This window comes from Leucoraja erinacea, chromosome 19 (genome assembly GCF_028641065.1).
Source record: "Leucoraja erinacea ecotype New England chromosome 19, Leri_hhj_1, whole genome shotgun sequence".
NCBI classification, from domain to species: Eukaryota; Metazoa; Chordata; class Chondrichthyes; order Rajiformes; family Rajidae; genus Leucoraja; species Leucoraja erinaceus.
The window spans coordinates 7,398,062-7,424,273 of NC_073395.1; the positions used below are offsets into that span (position 1 = coordinate 7,398,062).

At 45.0% G+C, this 26,212-nt stretch overlaps 1 protein-coding gene across 2 annotated transcripts in view; it reads left to right on the top strand.

The window, feature by feature from the left end:
* Window positions 1-18,464: 18,464 nt before the first annotated feature.
* LOC129706165 (protein shisa-like-1) overlaps window positions 18,465-26,212 on the top strand; it is a 94,882-nt gene continuing 87,134 nt past the window's right edge. For both annotated transcript variants that reach the window (XM_055650207.1, XM_055650206.1), the window contains exon 1: window positions 18,465-18,539. The gene's annotated coding sequence lies outside the window, so the exon portion shown is untranslated. The remainder of the gene's footprint in view (window positions 18,540-26,212) is intronic.

The window sequence follows — 26,212 nt, forward strand, 5'->3', positions numbered from 1 at the left end:
CTAAGATCGGCCTCTGTGAAATCTAGCTGCAAAATATACAGAGAACTGGGCTTTGTAAATTGAATCCAGATTTTTCACCAGAAGCAAGGCGGACAAACAGAAATCAGGCATTTGGATGCTATTTCATAGAAACATAGAAACATAGAAATTAGGTGCAGGAGTAGGCCATTCGGCCCTTCGAGCCTGCACCGCCATTCAATATGATCATGGCTGATCATCCAACTCAGTATCCCGTACCTGCCTTCTCTCCATACCCCCTGATCCCCTTAGCCACAAGGGCCACATCTAACTCCCTCTTAAATATAGCCAATGAACTGGCCTCACTACCCTCTGTGGCAGAGAGTTCCAGAGATTCACCACTCTCTGTGTCGAGACTGAAGAAGGGTCTCAGCCATTGCTTCTCTCCAGAGTTGCAGCCTGGCTCGCTGAATTACTCCAGCATTTCATGTTTATCTTTGGTGTAAACCAGCACCTGCAGTTCCTTCCTATCCATTATCAGACATGTTCCTTAGATTATTCAGGCCTTGCTTTATATCTGAAATATTTCTATGAAACTGCCACATACAAAGCCCTCCTTGCTGTGAGATTTTCCAAAAATCAGGTCGAGCTTTGGAGAAGAATTAGATGGGAAAATAAAAGGGCACATTAAACTCTGTTAATTTGGACTGTTTTTTAAAATTATTTTTTAATCTCATACTCATACTTACTTTATTAGTCAAGTATGTTTTGCAACATATGTGGAATTTGATTAGCCTTACAGTCATACTAATAAAAAGCGACAAGAACAAACAAAATACATTTTAACACAAACATCCACCACAGTGACCCCTCCACATTCCTCACTGTGATGGAAGGCGAGGAAAAGTTCAAATCGCTTCCCTTCTTTGTCCTCCAGCGGTCGGGGGGGGGGGGGGGGGGGGGCGCGTACCTTCCGTTGACGGGACGACCTTATTACCGCAGCCGGCAGCGGGCCTCCTCGTCGGGGCGATCAAGCTCCTGCATCGTGGGGGGGTTGGGGGGGAGAATCTCAGCTCCCCCGCGCCGGGGGATCTACCCATTGTCGACATTGTGTGGTTTCTGGAGCATCCCGATGTCGGTCTCTCCCTTATCTCACTTACTTGTAAGGGGAATAGGATAATCAATCCCTTTAAAATTCCCAATTACTTCATCCACTTTAAATTGCTGATCTCGCAGTCTCCCGACAAATGTTTATCAATATAATCAATTAAGCACAAAGTGGATTATTGGCAGTATAAACCTGCTTTCACTCTGCCCTAATAATGGCCCAGTTTTCCTTGAAAGTTGGATTGTAGATCATCGAGTAAAGTAAAAGGTGCTTCCGCCAGCAAATACAAACCTATTCTAATCCCATTTTCCACCCTCTTCCCATAATCTTCTACGACATAGTGTCCAGTGTTTATTTTAATATTCCTTTAAATGATACAAGTTTTAAAAAAAAATAATTTTGGAATTAATTTTATTAGAAGCAATTGTACAGGGAGAAGGGTCTCGACATAACAGTTATACAATCATTGTATAGCTTAATTTATAACGCTAGAACCTAAGTAAAAAAATATAATTAAAAAAAGATGAAAAAAAAGAGAGAAAAGAAGAGAATGAAGAAAGAGAAAATAAGAAAAAGACCCCCAAACTTCCGAAAAAGAAAATAAATAAGAAAAGAGAAGATGGTGATATACCTCCCCCCCCCCCCCCCCACCCCATCTATCCCTGGCATCGGGTTTCAATTTGTGTTTAACCATTCGATTGTTGCAGAAATTCAGTAAAAGGGAACCATGTCTTAAGAAATTGATCTGCTTTTTCCACGAAGACAAGCCTAATATTTTCCAAATGTAGTGTAAATGATTCAAGTTCATATGTTCATGTGATAGGAACAGAATTAAGCCATTCGGCCCATCACGTGTACTCTGCAATTCAATCATGGCTGATCTATCCCTCCCTCCTAACCCCATTCTCCTGCACTCTCCCCATAACCCCCCCCGACACCCGGACTAATCAAGAATCTGTCATTCTCCACCTTAAAAATATCCATTGATTTGGCATCCACAGCCGCCTGTGTCAATGAATCCCACAGATTCCCCACCCTGCCTCCTCCACCCCCTCAAGTTCCAAGTTTCAACCATCCTCTGGGTGAAAGGATACTTCCTCATATCTATATATCCATATAATATTAAAACTCTGTGGCTGCTGGCTGGCTGTGTTTCTGCCTGACTTGTGGTTGCCAGCCTGTGGGTGCCAGCCTTTGATTCATTGTTATGCCAACACCAGACCCACAAACGCCCAGATATTTTCCATTTCGGTAGAGATTTCACTTTTCATTCCAAGTATCCACTCCTGATTAAATTTTGTCGTGTTTATGTACACATTTTTAATAAAATCCTTCTCCCCTCCCCCACTCACTCATTTTGTCGCCTCCTGCTGGCCAGCGACCATAACGACTGCTGGCGCCCGCATCTCGCCTCAAAGACGCCATTTAAAAAACAGCCGCACTACTGAGTCCTGAACGGCTTGAGTTGGACCACGTCTCCCGTGGGGGCTATGGGTAGGGAACGTCTGCATTGGGGGAGCAGACCCAACGGGTCTGCACTTGGTCTAGTCCCTTCTAAATTCCCTTTACATCTCCCATCCGTTAGCTTACACGCAAGCCCCCTGGGTAAATGTTTCCCATTGTCTACTCTATCTTTGCCCTCAGTCAGATCACCGCGAGCCTTCTCCAGTCGAACGAAAGCAAAGACCACCAATCATCCATATGGTTCGTGCTTCTGGCAAGGTCCGTACAACTCGTTCTCACCATCCCCGCATCCAACAATGGACCATTGTGGGCTCCACCTTTCCTTGACCATCGTTGCTTTTTGCATACCTTACATTCATTCGTCCGATGAACCTTCTGTGTCTCTCAGTTCCCATTCCCCTGACTCTCAGTCTGAAGAAGGGTCTTGACACAAAACGTCACCTATTCCTTTTCTCCAGAGATGCCCCTCCCCAATTGCCCCCCCTCCCTGATTGCCCCCCCTCACCAATCTCTCCCCTCCCCAATCTTCCCAATGAAGAAGGGTCTCGACCCGAAATGTGCCTATTTCCTTCGCTCCATCGATGCTGCCTCACCCGCTGAGTTTCTCCAGCTTTTTTGTCTACCTTCGATTTTTCCAGCGTCTGCAGTTCTTTCTTAAACATTTCCTTTCTGACACATCTGTGCACTGTGGATGAATCGATTGTCTTTCCACTGACTGGTTAGCACGCCACAAAAGCTTTTCACTGTGGCAATGCAATAAACTAAACTAAACAGCGCCAGAATGGAGAGAGACCTCTGTGTTCAGTCGGAAAGTCAACAACAGATCTGTGTTGAGGTCTCCCTCCAATTTCTGCCATGTGCAAGCGCAAACTGGTGGAGATACAGTCATGCACCAAAAAAGTTGGTTGATCTGAAATGTTAACTCGTTTTCCATTTCCACCATTACTGAAAATTTCCAGCACTTTCAAATTTATTTCAGATTTTCAGAGTCTGCAGCATTTCATTTGTATTTGAGTTTGCTCCGTGTATGTTCTCTCAGGGTCAACTGCAGACCCAGTCAGGCAGCTTCATTTAAAAAAGATTTTTAGTGATACAGCGCGGAAACAGGCCCTTCGGCCCACTGGGGTCCGCGCCGACCAGCGATCCCCGCACATTAACGCTATCCTACACTCACTGGGGACAATTTACATTTACACCAAGCCAATTAACCTACAAACCTATACGTCTTTTGAGTGTGTGGGAGGAAACCGAAGGTTTCGGAGAAAATCCACGCAGGTCACGGGGAGAGCGTACACAACTCCGTACTGACAGCACCTGTAGTCAGGATCGAACCTGGGTCTCCAGCGCTGCAAGCGATGTAAAGGCAGCGACACTACCCACTGCACCACCATGCTGCCCTTGACCTCTAGTGAACACAAGCCCCCTCTTTCCAATCTTTCCTCATACGACAGTCCCGCTATCCCGGGGATTAACCTCGTGAACCTACGCTGCACTGCCTCAATAGCAAGGATGTCCTTCCTCAAACTAGGAGGCCAAAACTGCACACAATACTCCAGATGCAGTCTCACCATTACAGCAGAATTGTTTTAAACCGAGTCCCGTGTTGTGTGAGTGAATGTTTGGTCTTCATTTTGCCCGACAATAAAATGTTCTCGGAAAGATGTTCCAACAACTGTTGATCAGTGGTAAACCTGAAGCCTAGATCAGAGAGAGACACCATGTATGCCAAATCCACAGAAGCATGGTCAATAGTACCATCAACGTCAAGATCAAATAATACCATCGACAGAGCGGAAAAAACCCAAAGGGCTTCATAGGAATATTATCAAACAATTCTTGACATCAAAACACAAGTGAGGATATCAAAGTAGAGAGATCCATCTTAAAGACCATCTTGAAAGAGGAAAGAGACATCAAAAGACAGAGAGGTTTGTTTTGGAAATTATATATTAGAATCGAGAGAATCGAGGGCAGCTGGAGAAGACGCTGGTCTTTTTGATAAATGAGAAGAGTGATTCAGGGACTGAGAGGGGCAACGATGGAATTAGGAGGATGCAGATTGTGAGCGGCAACATATCGGACAGGCTGAATCTGGATTTCCGCACTTTCCTATTTCCAGGAGATTGGAAAATGTCGGAGTGAAGGGGAGACTTCGCTGGCAATGAAGGGTCAACTCCTACGGACCGCTATCGCAAGGTGAACGGCGGACAAGGGTCAAGTGTTTTATCGTCGTATGTCCCGAAACGGAACAGTTAAATTCTTACTTGTAGCAGCACAACAGAATGTGTAAACATAGTACGCTATAAGCACCATAACTAACAACAGAAAATACTATGTATAAATGAGTGTCTGCATGCATGCGTGTGTGTGTGTATGTATAAATATATATGCATGTTTTTTTGTTATTATGGTGTTTACAGAGTACTTCTCTTCTTCTTCTTCTTCTAGGAGCATGGAGATCAGACTTCGCCACCTCCGCAATTCACTGTTGCACGGAACACCACAGCCCCACCTGGCACAGACCTGCCCCCCCCCCCCCCCCCCCCCCCCCCCCCCGCAAAGAGTGGGTCGCCCTGACCCGGCTCCGTACAGGGGTCGGCCGGTTCAACGCCAAACATGCATCGCTGGGGGGGCTGCGTTCATCAGCAGCCTGCGCGTGTGGAGCAGACCAGCAAACAGCGCAGCAGCAGCACGGCATTTTCGACTGCGCTGTTGTCCGCCCCCCTGGTGGAGGGGTAGACCTCACGCCCCCTCAACAACGGTACATTGACCTGTGCTACAGGCCGTTACATAACCTCTGCTGCCTCAAACGCAAGAAGACAGAGTACTATGTTTACATATCTGTTCTCTTGCTGCATATATATATGTATATATCTATATACTATTAAAACTCTGTGTGTGTGTGTGTGTGTGTGTGTGTTTATTTGTGGTGTCAGATTCGGCCTTTGATTCGTTGGTCCGCCAAAACCACACACTGAAACTCTGTGATTTTTACATACTGTATACTAGATATAGATGCACACACACACACACACACACACACACACACAACACACACACACACACACACACACACACACACATACACAGACACAGACACACACACACACACACACACACACACACACACACACATACACACACACACACACTATGTAGTTTGGAACAATACTAATGCGTCTATGTAGTTTGGAGCTTATTTGTAATGTTGTAATGAGTGGTCACTGACCTTTCCCTTCTCCACAAATGCTGTCGGACAAGCTGAGCATTCCCAGCATGTTCCCTATTTGTAATCCTGCAGGTTTGATGTTTTTCTGCAGCTCCACAGAACTGGGCCCTTTGTACAACCATGGAAGCACTCGCACCTCATGGAACAACTGACCAGCACTCACCGTGAAGAGAACTCGCATTTACTTCCGTGATTAGAAATGAAACGTGTCTGAGGAAGGGTCTCGGCCCGAGACATCACCCTTTCCTCCTCCCCAGAGATGCCGCCTGTCCCGCTGAGTCACCCCAGCATTTGGTGTTTAGAATTGATTACAATATAATACGTAATATATATAACAATAGTATTAATTCCCTGGTTCTTGGGAAATCTTCATCTTTCCGGTAAGATGAGGACATAACCAGTGTCAGGGCAAGGGGCATGTTTATTAATGTGGAACCCGTTAATTAATACGCGCTACGGACAAAAACAATGGAATCCAAAGCGGAAGAATCCGTAGAGAGTTTGTGCTAATCAAACACAAATCAATGTCTTTGTTAATTGAAGCTGTCAAAATGCCACCAGGAATGGCTGAGCTGCCAGATGTGATGCTGTTGGCCTGTGGCCAGTGACAGCTGACAGGAGATGTGGAGACCATGTCAAGCTTGGCCTTTGAGCTCCTGCCCATATCGGCAACACTTATTCCCCCGCCTCTTTGTACTAGTCAGACATCAGCAAATATAACAAAAAATATTCCTTTCTCAGTGGTATGAATGTTGATTTCTCTCACTTCAGGTAGCCCCGGCATTCCCTCTCTCTCTCTATCCCTCCCCCAACCAAGTCGCACCAGCTTCTCATTTTCACCCACAAACAGCTAACAATGGCCTGTTTCCTTTAACATCATGACTTTTTTTGCATACCTTTCATTCATTGTTCTTTATCTCATTGTTCTATATCTCGGGAGATGTAGGAAATGAGATAAAGAACAATATATCTCTCATGTTCCCTTATCCCTAACCAGTCTGAAGGAAAGATCCTATAGCGGAGCAAGATATGACCACTCCTGCTAAATACAATGGGCTGACGTGTAGTACGCAACGGAGCGGAACGTGGGCCTTTTTTTCATCCATTTCCGTAACCCGACCCGACCCGACCCGACCCGACTCGCAGTGTAATCAACGTTGCGGGGGAACAATTTGTGTTAATAAATTTAAATTCTGAAAATGAGGAGAAGATTTTTACCAAATAACTTTTATTTTGACGAGGATGTTTCCGTAACCGGCTTCCGTCTCCGCACTAGTATCCTACGGGATCTTTGGTACGGAGACGGAAGCCGGTTACTGAAATGGGGCCGGAAATTACCCATGAATCTGCCCATGACCGAACTACGTCTTTTTCATCGAGTGGACTATCTTGCTCGCTGTAGGGTCTTTGGTCTGAAGAAGGGTCTCGACCCGAAACGTTACCCATTCCTCCCCACCAGAGATGCTGCCTGTCCTCACTGAGTTGCTCCAGCATTTTTATGTATACTTTCCTTTAATTGCTTCAGGTATATTTTGCCCTGGTCATTATATTGGGTACAGGTTTATAGGTTAATTGGCTTGGTAAAATTGTAAATGGTCCCGAGCAGTGTGTAGGATAGTGTTAGTGTAAGGGGATCATTGGTCGGCTCGGACACAGTAGGCCGCAGAGCCTGTTTAGTCGGAACTAAACTGAATTTGCTGAGAATTTGCAAAATATCTCCATATCTCCAGTTCCCAACATACGATCAGCAAAGAAAAAAATTTAAATTCTATCATCTTATGATAGATATTATCTTTCCCTTGAGGATTTCTTGCTGTGTGTTTACTAATCAACTAAGCATGCCCCTTTTAAAGACAAGACAAGATCTAAAATAGACTCACCTCAGTTAGTTCCGTGACACAACGCTCCAGTGAACTGCTTTGATTGCATTTAGTGAACTCACTCTCCAAACCACTGCCAATCTGATGTGGCTGGTCCAGATCAACATCAAAGCCATTATTATCTTTGTATATATACTCCTGAATAGTTCCCCCAATTGCTTCTTAGACTTTAGTAGACACAAAATGCTGGAGTAACTCAGCGGGACAGGCAGCATCAGAGATGCTGCCTGTCCCGCTGAGTTACTCCAGCATTTTGTGTCTACCTTCGATTTAAACCAGCTTCTGCAGTTCTTTCCAACACATGCTTCCAGACTTTCATCGACACAGCTATTTATCCGCTCCCCCTCTTCCTCCACCCATATTCTGCTTTCCTCTGGCTTCACGGGCAGCTCGGTGGCACAGGGGCAGAGCTACTTACTGCCTTACAGCCGCAGAGACCCAGGTTCCACCGCAACTGTACGGAGTTTGTACCTTCTCCCCGTGACCTGCGTGGGTTTTCCCTGAGATCTTCAGCCGAAGGGCCCGTTTCCGCACTGTATCTCTAAAACTAAAAACCCCTCTCCCACCCCACCCCCCACAAAATCAGTCCGAAGAAAGGTCCTGACCCGAAACATCACCCGTCCATGACCTCTAGAGATGTTGCCTGACCCTCTGAGTTACTCCAGCACTTTGTTTCTCTTTTTTTGTAAACCAGCATCTGCAGTTCCTTGTTTCTTCATTGTGGTTCTTCTTTGTCTTTTATTCATTTCAATTTTCAATTTTATTTCAATTTCAATTTAAAAAACTTTATTGGCATGATAAAATACATGGTTATATTGCCAAAGTATGAAACATGACATACATATTAAAAATGCATAAGTATAAATACACGTATACAGTGCATGGATAGATCTCTTGCATGGATATTACCTCTTAACTCCAAGTACGTTCTATTTCCTGAACATCTTAGACCAATGAAATGTTCCCCTTGTGCCTTTGCTTATATCTTACTATTCAAATGCAAATAGATAAAACCCCTGCCTTGCACTGACACATTCTCCTCCCTTCTCTGAATGAAGCAATCCATTTGACAGCCTCGTATGAAATGAAGCCTCTATTTGCACCTAATTCGTTCCGAAACCAATCAGGAAGCGTTTGAAGTTCTGAACATGAAGTATCTTCACCATGGAGACTAATGAAAATGACAAAAAAAATGGCCTTTTAAACGGCACACTGTTCTCATGTACCAATTGGTGCATGGGATAATAAATGGAGCTTGAACTTGAACTTGAACTTGATGCAATCGATCACATCCTTGCTTAGATTGCTTTTTTTTTTAAACAGATATGCTGCATCTCGGTCCCTGCAGCGGATATGGGGAGAAGGCAGGAACGGGGTACTGATTGTGCATGATCAGCCATGATCACATTGAATGGCTCGAAGGGCAAAATGGCCAACTTCTGCACCTATTGTCTATTGTCTATAGTACAGTGGAGAGCGTACTGACTGGTTGCATCGCGGCCTGGTTCGGCAACTCGAACGCCCAGGAGCAAAGAAGACTGCAGAAAGTTGTGACCACTGGCCAGTCCGTCACCGGCTCTGACCTCCCCACCATCGAAGGGATCTACAGGAGTCTGCCTCAAAAAGGCAGCCAGCATCAACAGAGACCCACACCATCCTAGCCACGCACTCGTTTCACCCCTGCCATCGGGAAAAAGGTACAGGAGCCTGAAAACTGTAACATCCAGGTTCAGGAACAGCTTCTTCCTTACAGCCATCAGGCTATTAAACACTACAACCTGATATAAGCTCTGAACTACATAGACTATTATAGCTATTATTGTACTATTTATTGTTTGTTTGTTTTTTATATCTACTTATGTGTGGGTGTATATATATATATATATATATATATATATATATATATACGTACGGCAGACACAAAATGCTGGAGTAACTCAGCGGGACAGGCAACATCTCTGGATAGAAGAAATATATATATATAGTAGGAAGAAACTGCAGATGCTGGTTTAAACTTCTGAAGAAGGGTCTCGACCCGAAACATCACCCATTCCTTCTATCCAGAGATGTTGCCTGTCCCGCTGAGCTACTCCAGCATTTTGTGTCTGCCGTATGTATATATATATATATATATATATATATATATATATATATACACCCACACATAAATAGACGTAAAAAACAAACAAACAATAATAGTACAATAATAGTCTATTGAAGTTCAGAGCTTATATGAGGTTGTCGTGTTTAATAGCATTTTGTGTCTACCATGTATATGCATATATATATATATATATGTATATACATGGTAGACACAAAATGCTGGAGTAACTCAGCGGGACAGGCAGCATCTCTGGGGAAGAGGAATGCATGATGTTTCGGATCGAGACCCTTCTTCAGACAGTATACATATACATGTGTGTATGTGTTTATACGTGTATATGTGAGTATTTGGGCATATGTACACACACTGAACCATTTTTCTCATTTATTATATTGTTTACAGTGTACTATGTTTACATATTCTGTTGTGCTGCTGCAAGTAGGAATATCATTGTTCTGTCTGGGATACATGGCAATGAAGCACTCTTGACTCTTGAATGCCTTTTAACCTTATAAGTGTTTGCTTACAGCCAGGATACATGATCATATTTTCTAAAACACCTGCTGATGTTAGTGAGCGCTGTAAAAGCTGTGACTTCCACTGAATATGGCTCCTCGTCTCTCCGCAGTTGGAGGCAGTGATGCCACATTCCATAATAGGAAGAATGGTTGATTAGTTGATTAGTTTAGCTTAAATTGCCAGGCCTACCGAGGTACAGTGAAAAAGCTTTTTGTTGCGTGCTATCCAGTCAGTGGAAAGACAACAATCGAGCCGTCCACAGTGTACAGATACATGATAGAAACATAGAAACATAGAAAATAGGTGCAGGAGTAGGCTATTCGGCCCTTCGAGCCTGCACCGCCATTCAATATGATCATGGCTGATCATCCAACTCAGTATCCTGTACCTGCCTTCTCTCCATACCCCCTGATCCCTTTAGACACAAGGGCCACATCTAACTCCCTCTTATTTATAGGGAATAAAGGGAATAACGCTCAGTGCAAGATTAAGTCCAGTAAAGTCTGATTAAAGATAGTCCGAGGGTCTCCTATGAGGTAGATGGTAGGTCAGGGCTGCTCTCTGGCTGCGGTGGGATGGTTCAGTTGCCTGATAACAGCTGGGAGGTAACTATCCCTGAATCTGGAGGTGTGCGTTTTCACACTTCTGTATCTTCTGGCCTGATGAGAGAGGGGAGAACACCTTCTGAACCTTCTGAATTATTGCAGTCGGCAGGGCAGTACTCTGCATATCGCCAATTTGGACAATTTAACATTTTTTTTTATCAAGCCAATTAACCTACAAACCTGTACGTCTTTGGAGTGTGGGAGGAAACCGAAGATCTCAGAGAAAACCCACGCAGGTCACGGGGAGAACGTGCAAACTCCGTACAGACAGTGCCCGTAGTCGGGATCGAACCGTCTCTGGCGCTGTATTTTGCTGTAAGGCAGCAACTCTACCACTGTGCCACCGTGACTGCCCATGAATAGGGAGTCAGAAGACAGTACAGTACAGGAAAAGGCCCTTCGCTCCGCAATGTAAAACAACTAGTGGACTGGTGCGGCAAAAATAATCTAGAATTAAATGTCGACAAAACGAAGGAGATGGTTGTCGACTTCAGGAGGGCGCAGCCAAAGCATACACCCCTCAACATCAGTGGCACTGCAGTGGAGAGAGTGGAGAGCATAAAGTTCCTCGGTGTGCAAATTACAGACAGCCTCACCTGGTCCAGGAACACCACTGGGACCGTCAAACGGGCCCATCAGCGACTGCACTTCCTGAGGAAACTAAAACAGGCCTCACTCCCCACCAACATCCTCAGGACTTTCTACAGGGGTACGGTGGAGTCTGTACTCACGTACTGCATAAATACGTGGTACTCCACCTGCAACTGCTCGGACAGGAAGGCTCTGCAGAGGGTAGTGAGGGGAGCAGAGAGGATCATTGGCATCTCCCTACCCTCGGTACAAGAACTGTTCCAGAGCCGCTGTCTGAAAAAAGCTCAGAGAATTGCTAAGGACAAACTGCACCCCCTCCACATACACCTGGATCTCCTGCCATCAGGCAAGAGATATCGAAGCATCAAAGCCCGGACTACAAGACTGCTAAACAGCTTCCTACCACAGGCTGTGAGGCTGCTAAACAGTCACTCTGTACTCACAGTCTCCTGATTCTGAGGCTTGGCACGGACACTTTAATAACTGGCACTGGCCACTCAAATCAGCTGCCCCGGACATTTTTATGATTGGTTTTACTGTATTTTAACGTTGTTGTTTTACCTGCTTTTAACTATTTATTTATACTGTTCCATCAGGGACTGGATTTTTTTTAGTGTTATTATGTGTGAAATGTTTTAAATTTCATGTGCGATGCTCCGGTATTCCCTGGGAAACGTCTTTTCATTTTGCACTGTACAACTGTTGCTTGCAAGATGACAAATAAAGGTTGATTGATGTCTGTGCTAACTGTGATGTCAAGACCAACTCTTATCAGCCTGCAGATAATCCAAGTCCCTCATTCTATCTCATAGAACATAGAACTGTACAGTGCAGGAATTGCCCTCAAATTAGATTATATGATGCTCAATAATTGTGTTGCTAATTGAAAATAAAACTATTAATGTGGAAACAATGCTCGTCAGTGTTATAGGTTGATAAGTCCACAAGTGATAGGAGCATAATTAGGCCATTCGGCCCATCAAGTCTACTCCGCCATTCAATCATGGCCGAAGATAGACACAAGAAGGTGGAGTAACTCAGCGGGACAGGCAGCATCTCTGGAGAGAAGCAATCATGGCCGATCTATATGCGCACAGTGCTGTCACATTGCCTGAAGTGCAGACGTACGATGGGATTTTAAAACTAGCAGATGGATGAATTTATTTACAAAACAGAAACATCTGTTCGAAGTGTTGGACATGATACTCGATTAGCAGTATCATTCAATTCAGGTTTTTTTTTTTAATTTTAACGGTTTAAATTACTCTTTAAATCACCAGCATTCATCATTCCAAGGATCTAAAATAAGTATTGCACAGCGATTTAGTCTTTTGTTCACTGAACGGAATATAATCTAAACCAATCGGCACGGTGGCGCAGCGGTAGAGTTGCCGCCAGATCTTGACCACGGGTGCTGTCTGTACGGAGTTTGCACGTTCTCCCCGTGACCGAGTGGGCTTTCTCCGGCTGCCCCGGTTTTCCTCCCACACTCCAAAGACGCGCAGGTTTGTAGGTTAATTGGCTTCAGTAAAAGATTGTAAATTGCCCCGAGTTTGTGCAGGATAGCGTTTGTGTATAGGGTGATTTCACCAAAGGTCAAATGAGCGTAGATCCCCCCTCTTATTTAACTGGAGGACATATGTCACTTCCGGTACATGTTAGTGAATGGGGAAACACGCACTTTCACACCCGTTAAAAACATGGAAAATGGCCGATATTTGAGCTGAAATTTTCTGTGCTAGTCGGGGTGACCCGTGAAGCACAACGACCTAAATTTTCAGGCAAAAAAAGATAGAAAGTAAGGTAATTACAAGAGGGAACTGAAGGTGGAAAAATAGCGGAAGTGCTTAGCAGACATTTTCCGTGGAGATTTAAAGATCCAAAATATTGGGAATTATCACGTTTGCTCGCTGCATTTCATCAAAAGTAAGGCATTATTAACTTACTTTTGATGAAATTCAGCGAGCAAACACGATAATTCCCGATATTTTGGACCTTTAAATCTCCACGGCAAATGTCCGCTGTTCACTTCCGCTGGATTGGCACCTTCAGCTCCCTCTTTAATTTACCTTAGTTTCTATCTTTTTTTTGGACTGTAAATCTAGGTAGCTGTGCCTCACGGTCACCCCGACTGGCACAGTAAATTGCAGCTCAATAACTGGCCGTTTTCAATGTTTTTAACGGGTGGGAAAGTGCGTGTTTTCCCATTCACTAACATGTACCGGATGTATAGCATGTCCTCCACTTCAGATTTTCGATCACGTGGGTGCGGATCTACGCTCCTGTGACCTTTCGTGAAATCACCCTATGGTGTACAGAGATCGTCGGTCAGCGCGGACTCGATGGGCCGAAGGGCCTCCATCCGCGCTGTATCTCTAAACTAAACAAAACTGTGGAGCCGAGTTGCGCAGATAAATATCCAGCCGCCATCTCCTTTTGTTCAAATGACTCCTGATGCATTCAAAGCAGCGACAAACAAAGGCTTAATGTCTTCAGGAAGTGGGTACAAAGTATGTGTGCAGTTGCAGATGTTCTGTGTGGCATCTTTGAGGTTAAGCCACGTTACATAGCTTTACATTAACCATGCATCGTCCCCGGTGACAAGTATTGACCTTTTTGCAGAGGAGCCTCATTTCAATTTCACCGGATATCTTTGAGCCCAGAACAATACTAATGGAAATATCCTAACCCGATCCACCTGGGAACTGCATAATCAGATCTGTTGCCCATTTTCCACCCTGCCTGATGCTTTACTAAAATCAATTTTGGCGATGAATCAAAGGTAGACACAAAATGCTGGAGTAACTCAGAGGGTCAGGCAGTAGTTTAGTTTAATTTAGTTTAGAGATACAGCGCGGAAACAGACCCTTCTCCCCACCGAGTCCGCGCCGACCAGCGATCCCCGCGCATCAACACAGGCCGACACACACTAGGGGCAACTTGCACTTACACTAATATACAAACCCAAGCCAATTAATCTACTGTGGGAGCAAACCGTAGATCTCGGAGAAAACCCACGCAGGTCAAAAGACAGTAGACAACCTTGTAGCAAACTAGACGTCATCGCCTCAGAATTAAAGGACGTTCCTTTAGGAAGGAGGAGGAATTTCTTTCATCAGAGGGTGGTGAATCTGTAGAATTCTTTGCCACTGAAGGTTCTGGAGGTTAACAGACCTAAGACAATAGACAATAGGTGCAGGAGTAGGCCATTTGGCCCTTCGATCCAGCACCACCATTCAATGTGATCATGGCTGATCATCCCGAATCAGTACTTACCTTCTCCCTATATCCCCTGACTCTGCTATCTTTAAGAGCCCTATCTAGTTCTCTCTTGAAAGTATCCAGAAAGTATCCTTGAAAGGCCATTGGGAGAACGTGCAAACTCCGTACAGATAGCACCCTTAGTCGGGATCGAACCGGCAACTGTGGACCAGCAAGTGCTGTAATGCAGCATCTCTACCGCTGTTCATCGATGAGATGCACTGGCCTCCAAGTGGGCTGGATTGAACAAAGAAGGACTGGAGCGTGGTGAGCTGGAAAGCACGGCTCCAAATTCCAGAGGTGGCCTGGACTGAAAGAGAATGAATTTATCTTGCAAAAAAAAAATATCCATGTTTGGATTGGATTGCACGGAATGCCTGGAATATGCGAGGAATCTGAGGAATGTTTGGCCATTCTCCATCCTCGGTCCGTTCAGGAACCATTTGCTGAACAATGTGGATGGTCGGGGGCAGGCCATGATTAGTGGCACCCACAGCAGCGACACACACACACACACACATGAACTTTGCTTCCAAGCCAATTCCCCATGGCCCTCACCACCTTCCCTGTCTCACTGTCTCACACAGAGAGTGGTGAATCTCTGGAACTCTCTGCCAACGAGGATAGTTGAGGCCAGTTCATTGGCTATATTTAAGAGGGAGTTAGATGTGGCCCTTGTGGCTAAGGGGATCAGGGGGTATGGAGAGAAGGCAGGTACGGGATACTGAGTTGGATGATCAGCCATGATCATATTGAATGGCGGTGCAGGCTTGAAGGGCCGAATGGCCTACTCCTACACCTAATTTCTATTTCTATGTTTCTATGAATCACAATTCCCATCGTAAACCACAAACTGTCAACATTCACTTGGACAATACTCATAAGGTCATAAGTGGTAGGAGCAGAATTAGGCCATTCGGCCCATCCAGTCTACCCCGCATTAAATCCTGGCTGATCTATCTTCCCCTCTCAACCCCATTCTCCTGCCTTCTCCCCATAGCCCCTGACACCCGCACTAATCAAGAATCTATCTATCTCTGCCTGAAAAATATCCACTGACGGCCTCCACAGCCGTCTGTGGCAATGAATTCCACAGATTCACCACCCACTGATTTTTTCCTCAGAGAAATTCTTCCTCATTTCATTCCTAAAGGAACGTCCTTTAATTGTGAGGCTCCCTGGTCCTGGACTCTCCCACTAGTAGAAACATCCTCTCCACATCCACTCTATTTAGGCCTTTCACTGATAACTGGTTCTGTTTTAATCATTGTGTTATAGTTTAGTTTAGTTTATCGTCATGTGTACAGATGTATGATGAAAAGCTTTTTATCCAGTGCTATCCAGTCAGAGAAAAGACTATGCATGATTACAATCGAGCCGTCCACAGTGTACAGATACAGGACAAAGGGAATAATGTTTAGTGCAAGATAAAGTCCACTCTAATCCAATTAAAGATAGTCCAAGGGACTGGGTCACCAATGAGGTAGGTGGTAGATCAGGACTGCTCTCTGGTTGTGGTGGGATGGTTCAGTTGCCTGATAACAGCTGGGAAGAAACTGTCCCTGAATCTGGTGGTGTGCGTTTACACACTCATTTATTCTGTCTGAAGAAGGGTCTCGACCCGAAACGTCACCTGTTCCTTTTCCCCAGAGATGCTGCCTCGCCCGTTGAGTTTCTTTCTCCAGGATTTTTGTCTGCCTTCGATTTTTCCAGCATCTGCAGGTCTTTCTCAAACGCTTCCATCTCTCTCTCTCTGCCCCTCACCCTACTCTCAGTCTGAAGAAGAGTCTCGACCAGAAACGTCACCCTTATTCCTTCTCCCCAGAGATGCTGCCTGTCCCGCTGAGTTACTCCACCATTCTGGGTCTATCTTCAGTGTAAAACCAGCATCTGCAGTTCCTCACTGCACATGGTTACACCCTAGTTCAATATTCCTTCCTACCTGCCAGCTGATCTTACATGTAAGGGAAAACCAAACGGTGGTTATTTAAATTGCCATTAACCTCAGAGCTCAGTGGATTTCAAGCTGTGAACGCCTTTGACAGCAAGACGACGAGATGGGATTCCCACTTGCAGTAATTCGTAATTCGCTGACGGAAGCCTAGCATGACCGATATTCATGCAGCATAAATCATAAAATATATTTCAATAACTAGCTTGAATGTAATCAGCTTAATGGAATCTTTGCTGATCTCTTGGATTAGGCTTTTGCCTGCAAGATGCTCATAAAACAAAGACATTTTTTAAAAGCCCTTTTCAGGCAGACCTGACGATGAAGAATAATATGTACATCTGCATAATATGTACATTGGCATCATATGTACATTGGCATCATATGTCATTGGCATCATATGTACAATACATACATTTAAGTCGCGTTGAAATCTCAGTTGGACATATGCAATGTATGGACAATGTTTTTCTTCCATTGGCAAGCTAAGGGGAAATAGCAGTAGACAATTAAAAGTCAGTACTGGAGCAGACCTGAATTCTCATTCTCAAAGTAAAATTCTGGGCGTTGCAAGGCTAAATGGAAGCAATGCTTTCTTTGAATATTTCAAAGTGAAAAGCTGCACACTTGCAGCGGCTGCTTCGTCAGTTGGGATGCCCTTTCTTGCCGTCGGAAACACACACACAGTGTTGCCGACCCAACCCTTCCTTCCAACCGGGGAGGAAGATTGTATTGTGTGTGTGTGAGAAGAGAGAAAGGAAAGGGGGGGGGGGGGGGGGGGAGAGAGAGAGAGAGAGAGGGGGGGGGGAGAGGGGGGAGAGAGGGAGAGAGGAGAGAGAGAGAGAGAGAGAGAGAGAGAGAGAGAGAGAGAGAGAGAGAGAGGGAGAGAGAGAGAGAGGGAGAGAGAGAGAGAGAGAGAGAGAGGGAGAGAGTGAGAGAGAGAGAGTGAGAGAGAGAGAGAGAAAGAAGGAGAGAGAGAGAGGGAGAAGAAGACAAGGAGAGGGAGTGTGTGTGAGAGAGAGGGGGAGTGAGAGGGAAAGAGGGAGAGAGGGAGAGAGGGGGGGGGGGGGGGAGAGAGAGGAGGGGGAGGGTGGGGAGAGAAGCTGTAAGCAAAGCTGAACTGATCACGCAGCGCCAGCCAGCAGACTCTTTGAAATCTTAGCAGCTGCATGAGGAATCTTTTGTGACTTCACCTCCCATTCCCAGCCAGCTCTGGGTGCATTTATGCTACCGCCTGCAGGTTTTGGATGTCTTTCATTTGAATGTATTTATCTAAAGGAAAGAGCTGCTCTCAGTGAAGAGTAACATAAGCGGACGAGACGACGAAGAGAGAGGAACACTCACTCACTCACACACACACACATATACAGCCAAGAAGATCAGAGTCAGGTGTGTCGCTGCTGTGAAGTGTCAGATTGCCCGGCAAGGGGGGAAAAAGCTAGACTTCAACACAACAGCACTTTTTTGGACGAGAAAAAAAAATAGAGCGGGCTGTTTGTTGGCTTTTGAAACGAGGGAAACCCGGAATCCAGAACAAACGGTGGAGCTAGCTGCCTGCTCTCTCTAGTCTGAGCTGTGATCACAGCGTTCCTGCCAGCACTGCTCTGATGTATGTCAGCTTTGCAACCAGCTAACACCACCAACTCACGGTGACGGCTGAGCCCATCTTTAAGGGCTGCCCCGTCTGGTTCCGCTCTGTCTATCATCTGGACTTGGACCTGAATGGATTAAGAAAATCATCGGGAAGATTAAAAAAAAAAGAAACACAATTGACAGATTTCCTGAGCTGAGACAGGAACATTTGAGACAGGAACATTTGAGACAGGAACCAAGCTGCAGCCTCGACGCCCAACAACTTCATGCTAACAGGTACTGAAATGTTTATTTTGTCCTTTATTGAAGATTTGTTTTAATCTTGTCTAATTGTGCTGTTAAAGCTGCTCCCCTCTGCCAACCACTAGAGATTGTTGCCGTGGTGATGCGAGTGCAGTTATTGGGTGTTAAAGTTTACCCAAGTAAGGTACATTCTCTCCTCCTCGTAACATAGACTGGGCGCATAGTGGCTGGCTGGGACTTTGCAAACTGTGGCAGGCACAGGCTCCGGGGAAAATCCTATCGCAGTTCGTTGGATGTTTAATTACTGTCGCCTCAAACATCCAATAGCCCCTGCTTGGTGACTCCTCAATCAGAGTTTTAAAGAAGGAACTGCAGATGCTGGAAAATCGAAGGTGGACAAAAATGCTGGAGAAACTCAGCGGGTGCAGCAGCATCTATGGAGCGAAGGAAATAGGCAACGTTTCACGTTGCCTATTTCCTTCGCTCCACAGATGCTGCTGCACCCGCTGAGTTTCTCCAGCATTTTTGTCTACCCTCGATCAGAGTTGCCTCGCCTCCAAAGTCTACAAATGGTGCCCGGTATGATGTACTGATCGATGGAGTCCTTGTGATTCCTGTCTTAAAGTGCGTTTAAAATCTGTCTGTGCTTTTCTAGAGATCTCAGAAAGACCTTCTGGTGTTGTGTTGGGTTTGTATCCAGAGGCTTGTAGTACGTTTAGAATATGTCTTTGTCCTTTATAAAAACCCATCTTCTCAGAGGGGGGCATCTAGTATGTGTAGGAAGGAACTGCAGACAGTTTCACACCCACCATTCATTTTTTGCTGTGTACCTTATGGTATCTCTAGTTTTCCCTCCCCCCCCCCCCCCCGACTCTCAGTCTGAAGAAGGGGTCTCGACTCTAACGTCTCCCATTCCTTCTCTCCAGAGATAACTGCCTGACCTGCTGAGATACTTTTAGCATTTTGTGTGCAACTAACATTAGATGGATTTACCCTGTTGTGTTCTGAGAATATAACGAACTCAATGCCCTTTACAAAGGATAGTTAGAATTAAATACATTGGATGAATAGGACAAATAAAATCCAATGTCTATTTGAGAGGGATGGGGCGGGGGGGGGGGGGGTCTGAAGTGGCCGAACCCCCCCGAAATGCCAGCCATTCCTTCTCCCCAGATATGCTGCCTGTCCCATTGAGTTACTCCCAACATTTTGGTGCTTATCCTCAGCGTAATGCCCCTGTCCCACTTAGGAAACCTGAACGGAAACCTCTGAAGACTTTGCGCCCCACCCAAGGTTTCCGTGCGGTTCCCGGAGGTTGCAAGGTGGTTGCCGGAGGTTGCAGGTAGTGGAAGCGGGTAGGGAGACTGACAAAAACCTCCGGGAACCGCACGGAAACCTTGGGTGGGGCGCAAAGTCTCCAGAGGTTTCTGTTCAGGTTTCCTTAAGTGGGACAGGGGCATTATTAGCAGTTCCTTCCCGCCCATGGGGAAAACCTATGCATGTAACAACAATACAGACTACACTTGAAGCACTCAAAGGAGCCAAGCGGTTTGCTACGAGGCTGGTGCTGATCTCTTCACGTGGAGGTTTTTAGAATTGTTTCTGGGTGTCAGAAAGATTTCACAAAATGCATTTAGCATTTCCCCATCTTTCCAGCTCTGACAACAATGTTTGAGGCAGGGACACTTTGGGAAAACACCCTGTCTGGTTTAAAAAAAAATCCTTAACCACAGTAATCACTGAACGAAAGTAATGCGCTCGGAAAACATGCTCAACAACAATTCCTTTCCAAACCTCCCCTGGGTCACATCTGGTGACCCACACGCTATTATCCACGACAAACATGAGGGGAATAGATGCACAGAGTCTCTTGCTCAGAGTAGGTGAATCGAGGACCAGAGGACATAGGTTTAAGGTGGAGGGGAAAAGATTTAATAGGAATCTGGGAGGTAACTTGTTCACACACAAAGGGTGGTGGGTGTATGGAACGAGCTGCAAGAGGGGGTAGTTGAGGCAGGGACTATCCAAACGTTTAAGAACCAGTTAGACAGGTCTGAAGAAGGGTCTCACCCATTCCCTCTCTCCAGACCATTGATCAGTCTGAAGAAGAGTCTCAACCCCAAACGTCACCTATTCCTTCGCTCCATAGATGCTGCCTCACCCGCTGAGTTTCTCCAGCATTTTTGTCTACCCTCTCTCAAGAGATAATAATAATAATAATAATAATAACAATAATTTTATTTATAGAGCACTTTAAAAACAAACATAGCTGCAACAAAGTGCTGTACATCACTAATCATTGACAAAAAAGTTAATACACACCAAAAATAACAATCAAAAGAAATAGTAGGAAAAGACATGTAAAATAAAGAAACATCAAAAACACCACAAACAGAAGCAAAGCCTCAGGCATGGTCAAAAGCCAGGGAGTACAAATGTGTTTTAACACTGGATTTGAAGATGGACAGTGAGGGGGCCTGTCTGATGTGCAACGGCAGGGTGTTCCAGAGTGCCGGAGCAGCAACAGAGAAGGCTCTATCCCCTCTGAGCCTCCGACTAAACCTCGGTACCTCCAGGAGCAGCTGACCAGCTGACCTGAGGGACCGGGCAGGAGCGTATGGGTGGAGCAGCTCAGAGAGGTAAGGCGGGGCGAGCCCATTCAGAGATTTAAAAACAAATAACAGTTACTCCAGCATTTTGTATCTATCTTCGGTTTAAACCAGCATCTGCAGTTCCTTCATAGACAGGTACATGGATAGGACAGGTTTGGAGGGATGTGGACCAAACACGGGCGGGTCGGACTAGTGTAACTGGGACATGTTGGCCGGTGTGGGCAAGTTGGGCCGAAGGGCCTGCTTCCACCCTGTATCACTCTATCATTCTATGACAAGGCACCGAGATTCTTAACAACTCTTATTATGGAGTGCTGATCTCTGCATTTAGTATAGAGGAGGACATTAACAGCTGCTCTCTGGATAAATGTCTAAATATTTCCTTTCACAACAGAAAGTTGAATTAAATTGCAACTCCTGAATACTGCCAGACCATGTCCCATTTTCCTTGAAATTCTTCCCCTTTGATCTCTCGTTTTCACACCTTGCACCTTACCATTCCATATCTTTATCTAAAGAGTCAGTTCAACCCAATCATTAGGTCTTATTTAGATACGGTAGATGGTCTGGCGATAAGCAAGTCTTCTGAACCAGATATTATCCTGATAGACACAAAATGCTGGAGTAAATAAGCACGTCAGGTAGCATCTCTGAAGAAAAGGAATAGGTGACATTTCGGGTCGAGACCCTTCTTCGGACTTGAACCGAAACATCACCCATTCCTTCTCTCCAGAGATGCTGGCTGGCCCGCTGAGTTACCCCACCATTTTGTGTCTATCTTCGGTGTAAACCAGCATCTCCAGTTCCTTCCTACACACCAGGTATTTTTGTGACAGAAACAACTCCGAAACAGGCAGCCATTAGAGAGCAGAATGGTCTGAAGGTGATGCCCGCACTGTGGTGAGGAAAATAGTCTCCAGCTCCCAGCGCCGTTAGCAACCAGGCTGTCAACATTCAAGGTGAACCACTATAATCTAGCTCAGGAGGTGACCAGGAGGTGACTGGTATAAATAATACAATGTCATCGCGAGATGTAAAACAAATGAGGCCACCGATTGTGAGGAGACGTGAGTTGGAACAACAAAGAACTTTGAGAGAAGTGAACTGACATTGTGAATGAGACATTAGAAACCTGATCCTGTTTTACACTTGTTTTTTGTACGTTTGCCTGAGTGACACAAACTCGGTGACTGTTCAGGCGGTGGCACAGTGACGCAGCCCAGACCATCACACAAACCAACCTCCCTTCCATTGACTCCATCTACACCTCACGCTGCCTCGGCAAGGCCAGCAGCATCACCAAGGACCAGTCGCACCCCGGCCACTCCCTCTTCTCCCCTCTCCCATCAGGCAAAAGGTACAGAAGTGTGAAAACGCACACCTCCAGATTCACGGACAGTTTCTTCCCAGCTGTTATCAGGCAACTGAACCATCCTACCACAACCAGGGAGCAAGTGCTGAACTACTATCTACCTCATTGGTGAGCCTTGATCGGACTTTGCTGGCTTTACCTTGCACTAAACGTGATTCGCTTATCATGTATCAATACACTGTAAATGGGTTGATTGTAACTATGTATTGTCTTTCTGCTGATTGGATAGCACGCAACAAAACCTTTTCACTGTATCTCGGTACATGTGGCAATACACTAAATTAAACTAAACTAAACATATCTCTGTGTCTCCCTCACTCCTGACTCTCAGTTTGAAGAAGGGTCTCGACCCGAAATGTCACCCGTTCCGTCTCCAGAAATTCTACCTATCCCACTGAGTTACTCCAGGATTTTGTGTCTACACAATAAGATCTTCCAGAGTATCAGAGTTGTATGATACCTGTGTTTGTACAGATGAGTAACCATTACAAATTAGCTCATTAGAAACATATCAAATAGGTGCAGGAGGAGGCCATTCGGCCCTTCGAGCCAGCACGGCCATTCATTGTGATCATGGCTGATCGTCCCCAATCAATGACCCGTGCCTGCCTTCTCCACATATCCCTTGACTCCACTAGCCCCGAGAGCTCTATCTAACTCTCTCTTAAATCCATCCAGTGATTTGGCCTCCACTGTGGCAGGGAATTCCACAAATTTACAACTCTCTGGGTGAAAAGGTTTTTTCTCACCTCAGTCTTAAATGGCCTCCCCTTTATTCTAAGACTGTGGCCCCTGGTTCTGGACTCGCCCAACATTGGGAACATTTTTCCTGCATCTAGCTTGTCCTGTCCTTTTATAATTGTATATGTTTTTGTAAGATCTCCCCCCCCTCATCCTTCTAAACTCCAGTCAGATAATGAAACATCACAGGTGAGTGGGGAGAGAGTTGGGGCAGAAGACCGGCTGAATTGTATGGAGAAGCTCAAATGCAAATCCAATCAGCAAAGAAAACTGTAACGTTTCCAATCTTTAAAAAAAATACACTAAATGAGTTCCTGATTCAAACTACAGAGTAAATGGCAATGAGGTGTTCAAAGACACTGGAATATATTTAAATGCTTCAGGGCTAAACATTTGATACAGGAATAGTTCATTTACATCTTTATATTCATGATCATTTCATCATATTTCCTTGTCTGTCATTGCTTTCTGCATATCTTTCATTCATTTGTCCTAAGTACCATCTATATATTTCAGGTAGTCCCTGCTTTCTCCCTCTTTCCCCTCCCCTTCTCAGCTCTCCCACGGCCCACTGTCTCTGCCTCTTCCTCTCTTCTTCCTGCTCCCCCCCACCCCCACATCAGCTTGAAGAAGGGTCTCGACCCGAAACGTTGCCTTTTCCCTTCGCTCCATAGATGCTGCCTCACCCGCTGAGTTTCGCCAGCATTTTTGTCTACCATCTATATTTCCCATTGACTCCCCCCCCCACCCCGAGTCTGAATGGATCGACTGGGCTTGTATTCACAGGAATTTAGAAGGATTAGAGGGGATCTTATAAAAACATAAAATTCTTAAAGGATTGGACTGCCTAGATGCAGGAAAAATGGTCCCCCATGTTGTGCGAGTCCAGAACCAGGGGCCACAGTTTACGAATAAGGGAACCATTGAGGACTGAGATGAGGAAAAACTTTTTCACCCAGAGAGTTGTGAATCTGTGGAATTCTCTGCCACGGAAGGCAGTGGAGGCCAATTCACTGGATGTTTTCAAGCAAGAGTTAGATACAGTTCATAGGGCTAACGGAATCAAGGGATATGGGGAGAAAGGAGGAACGGGGCACTGATTTTGAATGATCAGCCATGATCATAGAGAATGGCGGTGCAGGCTCGAAGGGCCGAATGGCCTACTCCTGTACCTATTTTCTATGTTTCTATGAAGAAGTGCCTCCAGCTGAGACATCACCTACTCCATTTCCCAAGAGATGCTGCCTGTCCCGCTGAGTAACTACAGCTTTTTGTGTCTGGAACACTTCTAATATATTTGTTTTGTCAGTTTTAAAGGTTGATAATATGGAGAGCCAAGAGTGAGGAGTGTTTTACTGTCAATATTATAGTATGGATATTATAGTTATTAGTATAACTAGCAGTGTATACATTTTATCCAATATAACTAGCAATAGCCATCATAGTAAGTCTGCTGTCTTCAGTAACTCTGAGCTAATGGATTTTACAAAATGTCTTCCTTGTATTCATGAGATGTGACCTAACGATGAGCTGATCAGTTTGCAATGAACTGTAGCAGTTTAATCCATGATAGCAACGCATCCCATCATATGTAGACTAGCAGCCTGGAGTTTAAAAAAAAATAATTTTATTGATTAGAAGTACAGTAGATTACAGTAGTACAAGCCACGTATATCGTATTACATTTATTGTACCCCTTCATTTTTTAAGCTTTAAAGAGAGATAGAAATAAAGAAAGTAAAGAACATGAGAGCGAGTCGTGTTAGTGTAAAAGGTGATCGAATAGAAAAACCCATTAAACAAAGAGTTAGGGGAAAAAGTTAAGAAATAGGCCATAGAAAAGAAAGAAAGAAAAAGAAACAACTCTATTATGAAAACGGGACTTCGTATTTTTCATCCCTCCCTCACCAGATCCTGACACCATTTCTTTTTTAAAGTACTGTTGCACCTAGTACTTGTAGTAAGTCGATAGATGCAGACCATGTCTTTTGGAAGTGGTCTGATTTGCCTGCAAGGAGGAGTCTCATATCTTCCAGGTGTAATGTCAGCCTGGAGTTTTAAAGATACCGCCACTGCTTTCAGAAATTCATGGTAGATGCAGAATGAAAAGGAACGGTCCACTCCTGCCTAGCTCTCTGTAAGGATTACATTGTAACTCCTCTCTTGCGGCCTACAGAGGGGAAGCAGTAATGTTCCGTCATCTAACTCAATCACTGCACACAAGTCGACAAAACGTTAGTTCTTCACATTTAGCTGATTCTATAGGGTGATTTCACCAAAGGTCAAATGAGCGTAGATCCCCCCTCACGTGACCGAAAATTTTAACTGGAGGACATATGTCACATCGGTACATGTTAGTGAATGGGGAAACACGCACTTTCCCACCCGTTAAAAACATGGAAAACGGCCGATTTTTGAGCTGAAATTTTCTGTGCTAGTCGGGGTGACCGTGAAGCACAGCGACCTAAATTTTCAGGCAAAAAAAAAGATAGAAAGTAAGGTAATTACAAGAGGGAACTGAAGGTAGAAAACAGCGGAAGTGAACAGCCGACAAAATATCGGGAATTATCGCGTTTGCTCGCTGAATTTCATCAAAAGTAAGTTAATAATGCCTTACTTTTGATGAAATTCAGCGAGCAAACGCGATAATTCCCGATATTTTGGATCTTTAAATCTCCACGGCAAATGTCGGCTGTTCACTTCCGCTGTTTTCTACCTTCAGTTCCCTCTTGTAATTACCTTACTTTCTATCTTTTTTCTCCCACCCTCCAAAGGCATACAGATTTATTTAAGGTTAATTGCCTTGGTATAATTGTAAAACGTCCCTGGTGTGTGCAGGATAGCGTTAATGTGCACGGATCGCTGGTCGGCGCGGACCCGGTGGGCCGATGTGCTTGTTTCCACGCTGTATCTCTAAACTAAACTAAACTAAACTAAATGGATCAGGAGACCACAGGAACAGGCCCTTCAGCCCACAGTGT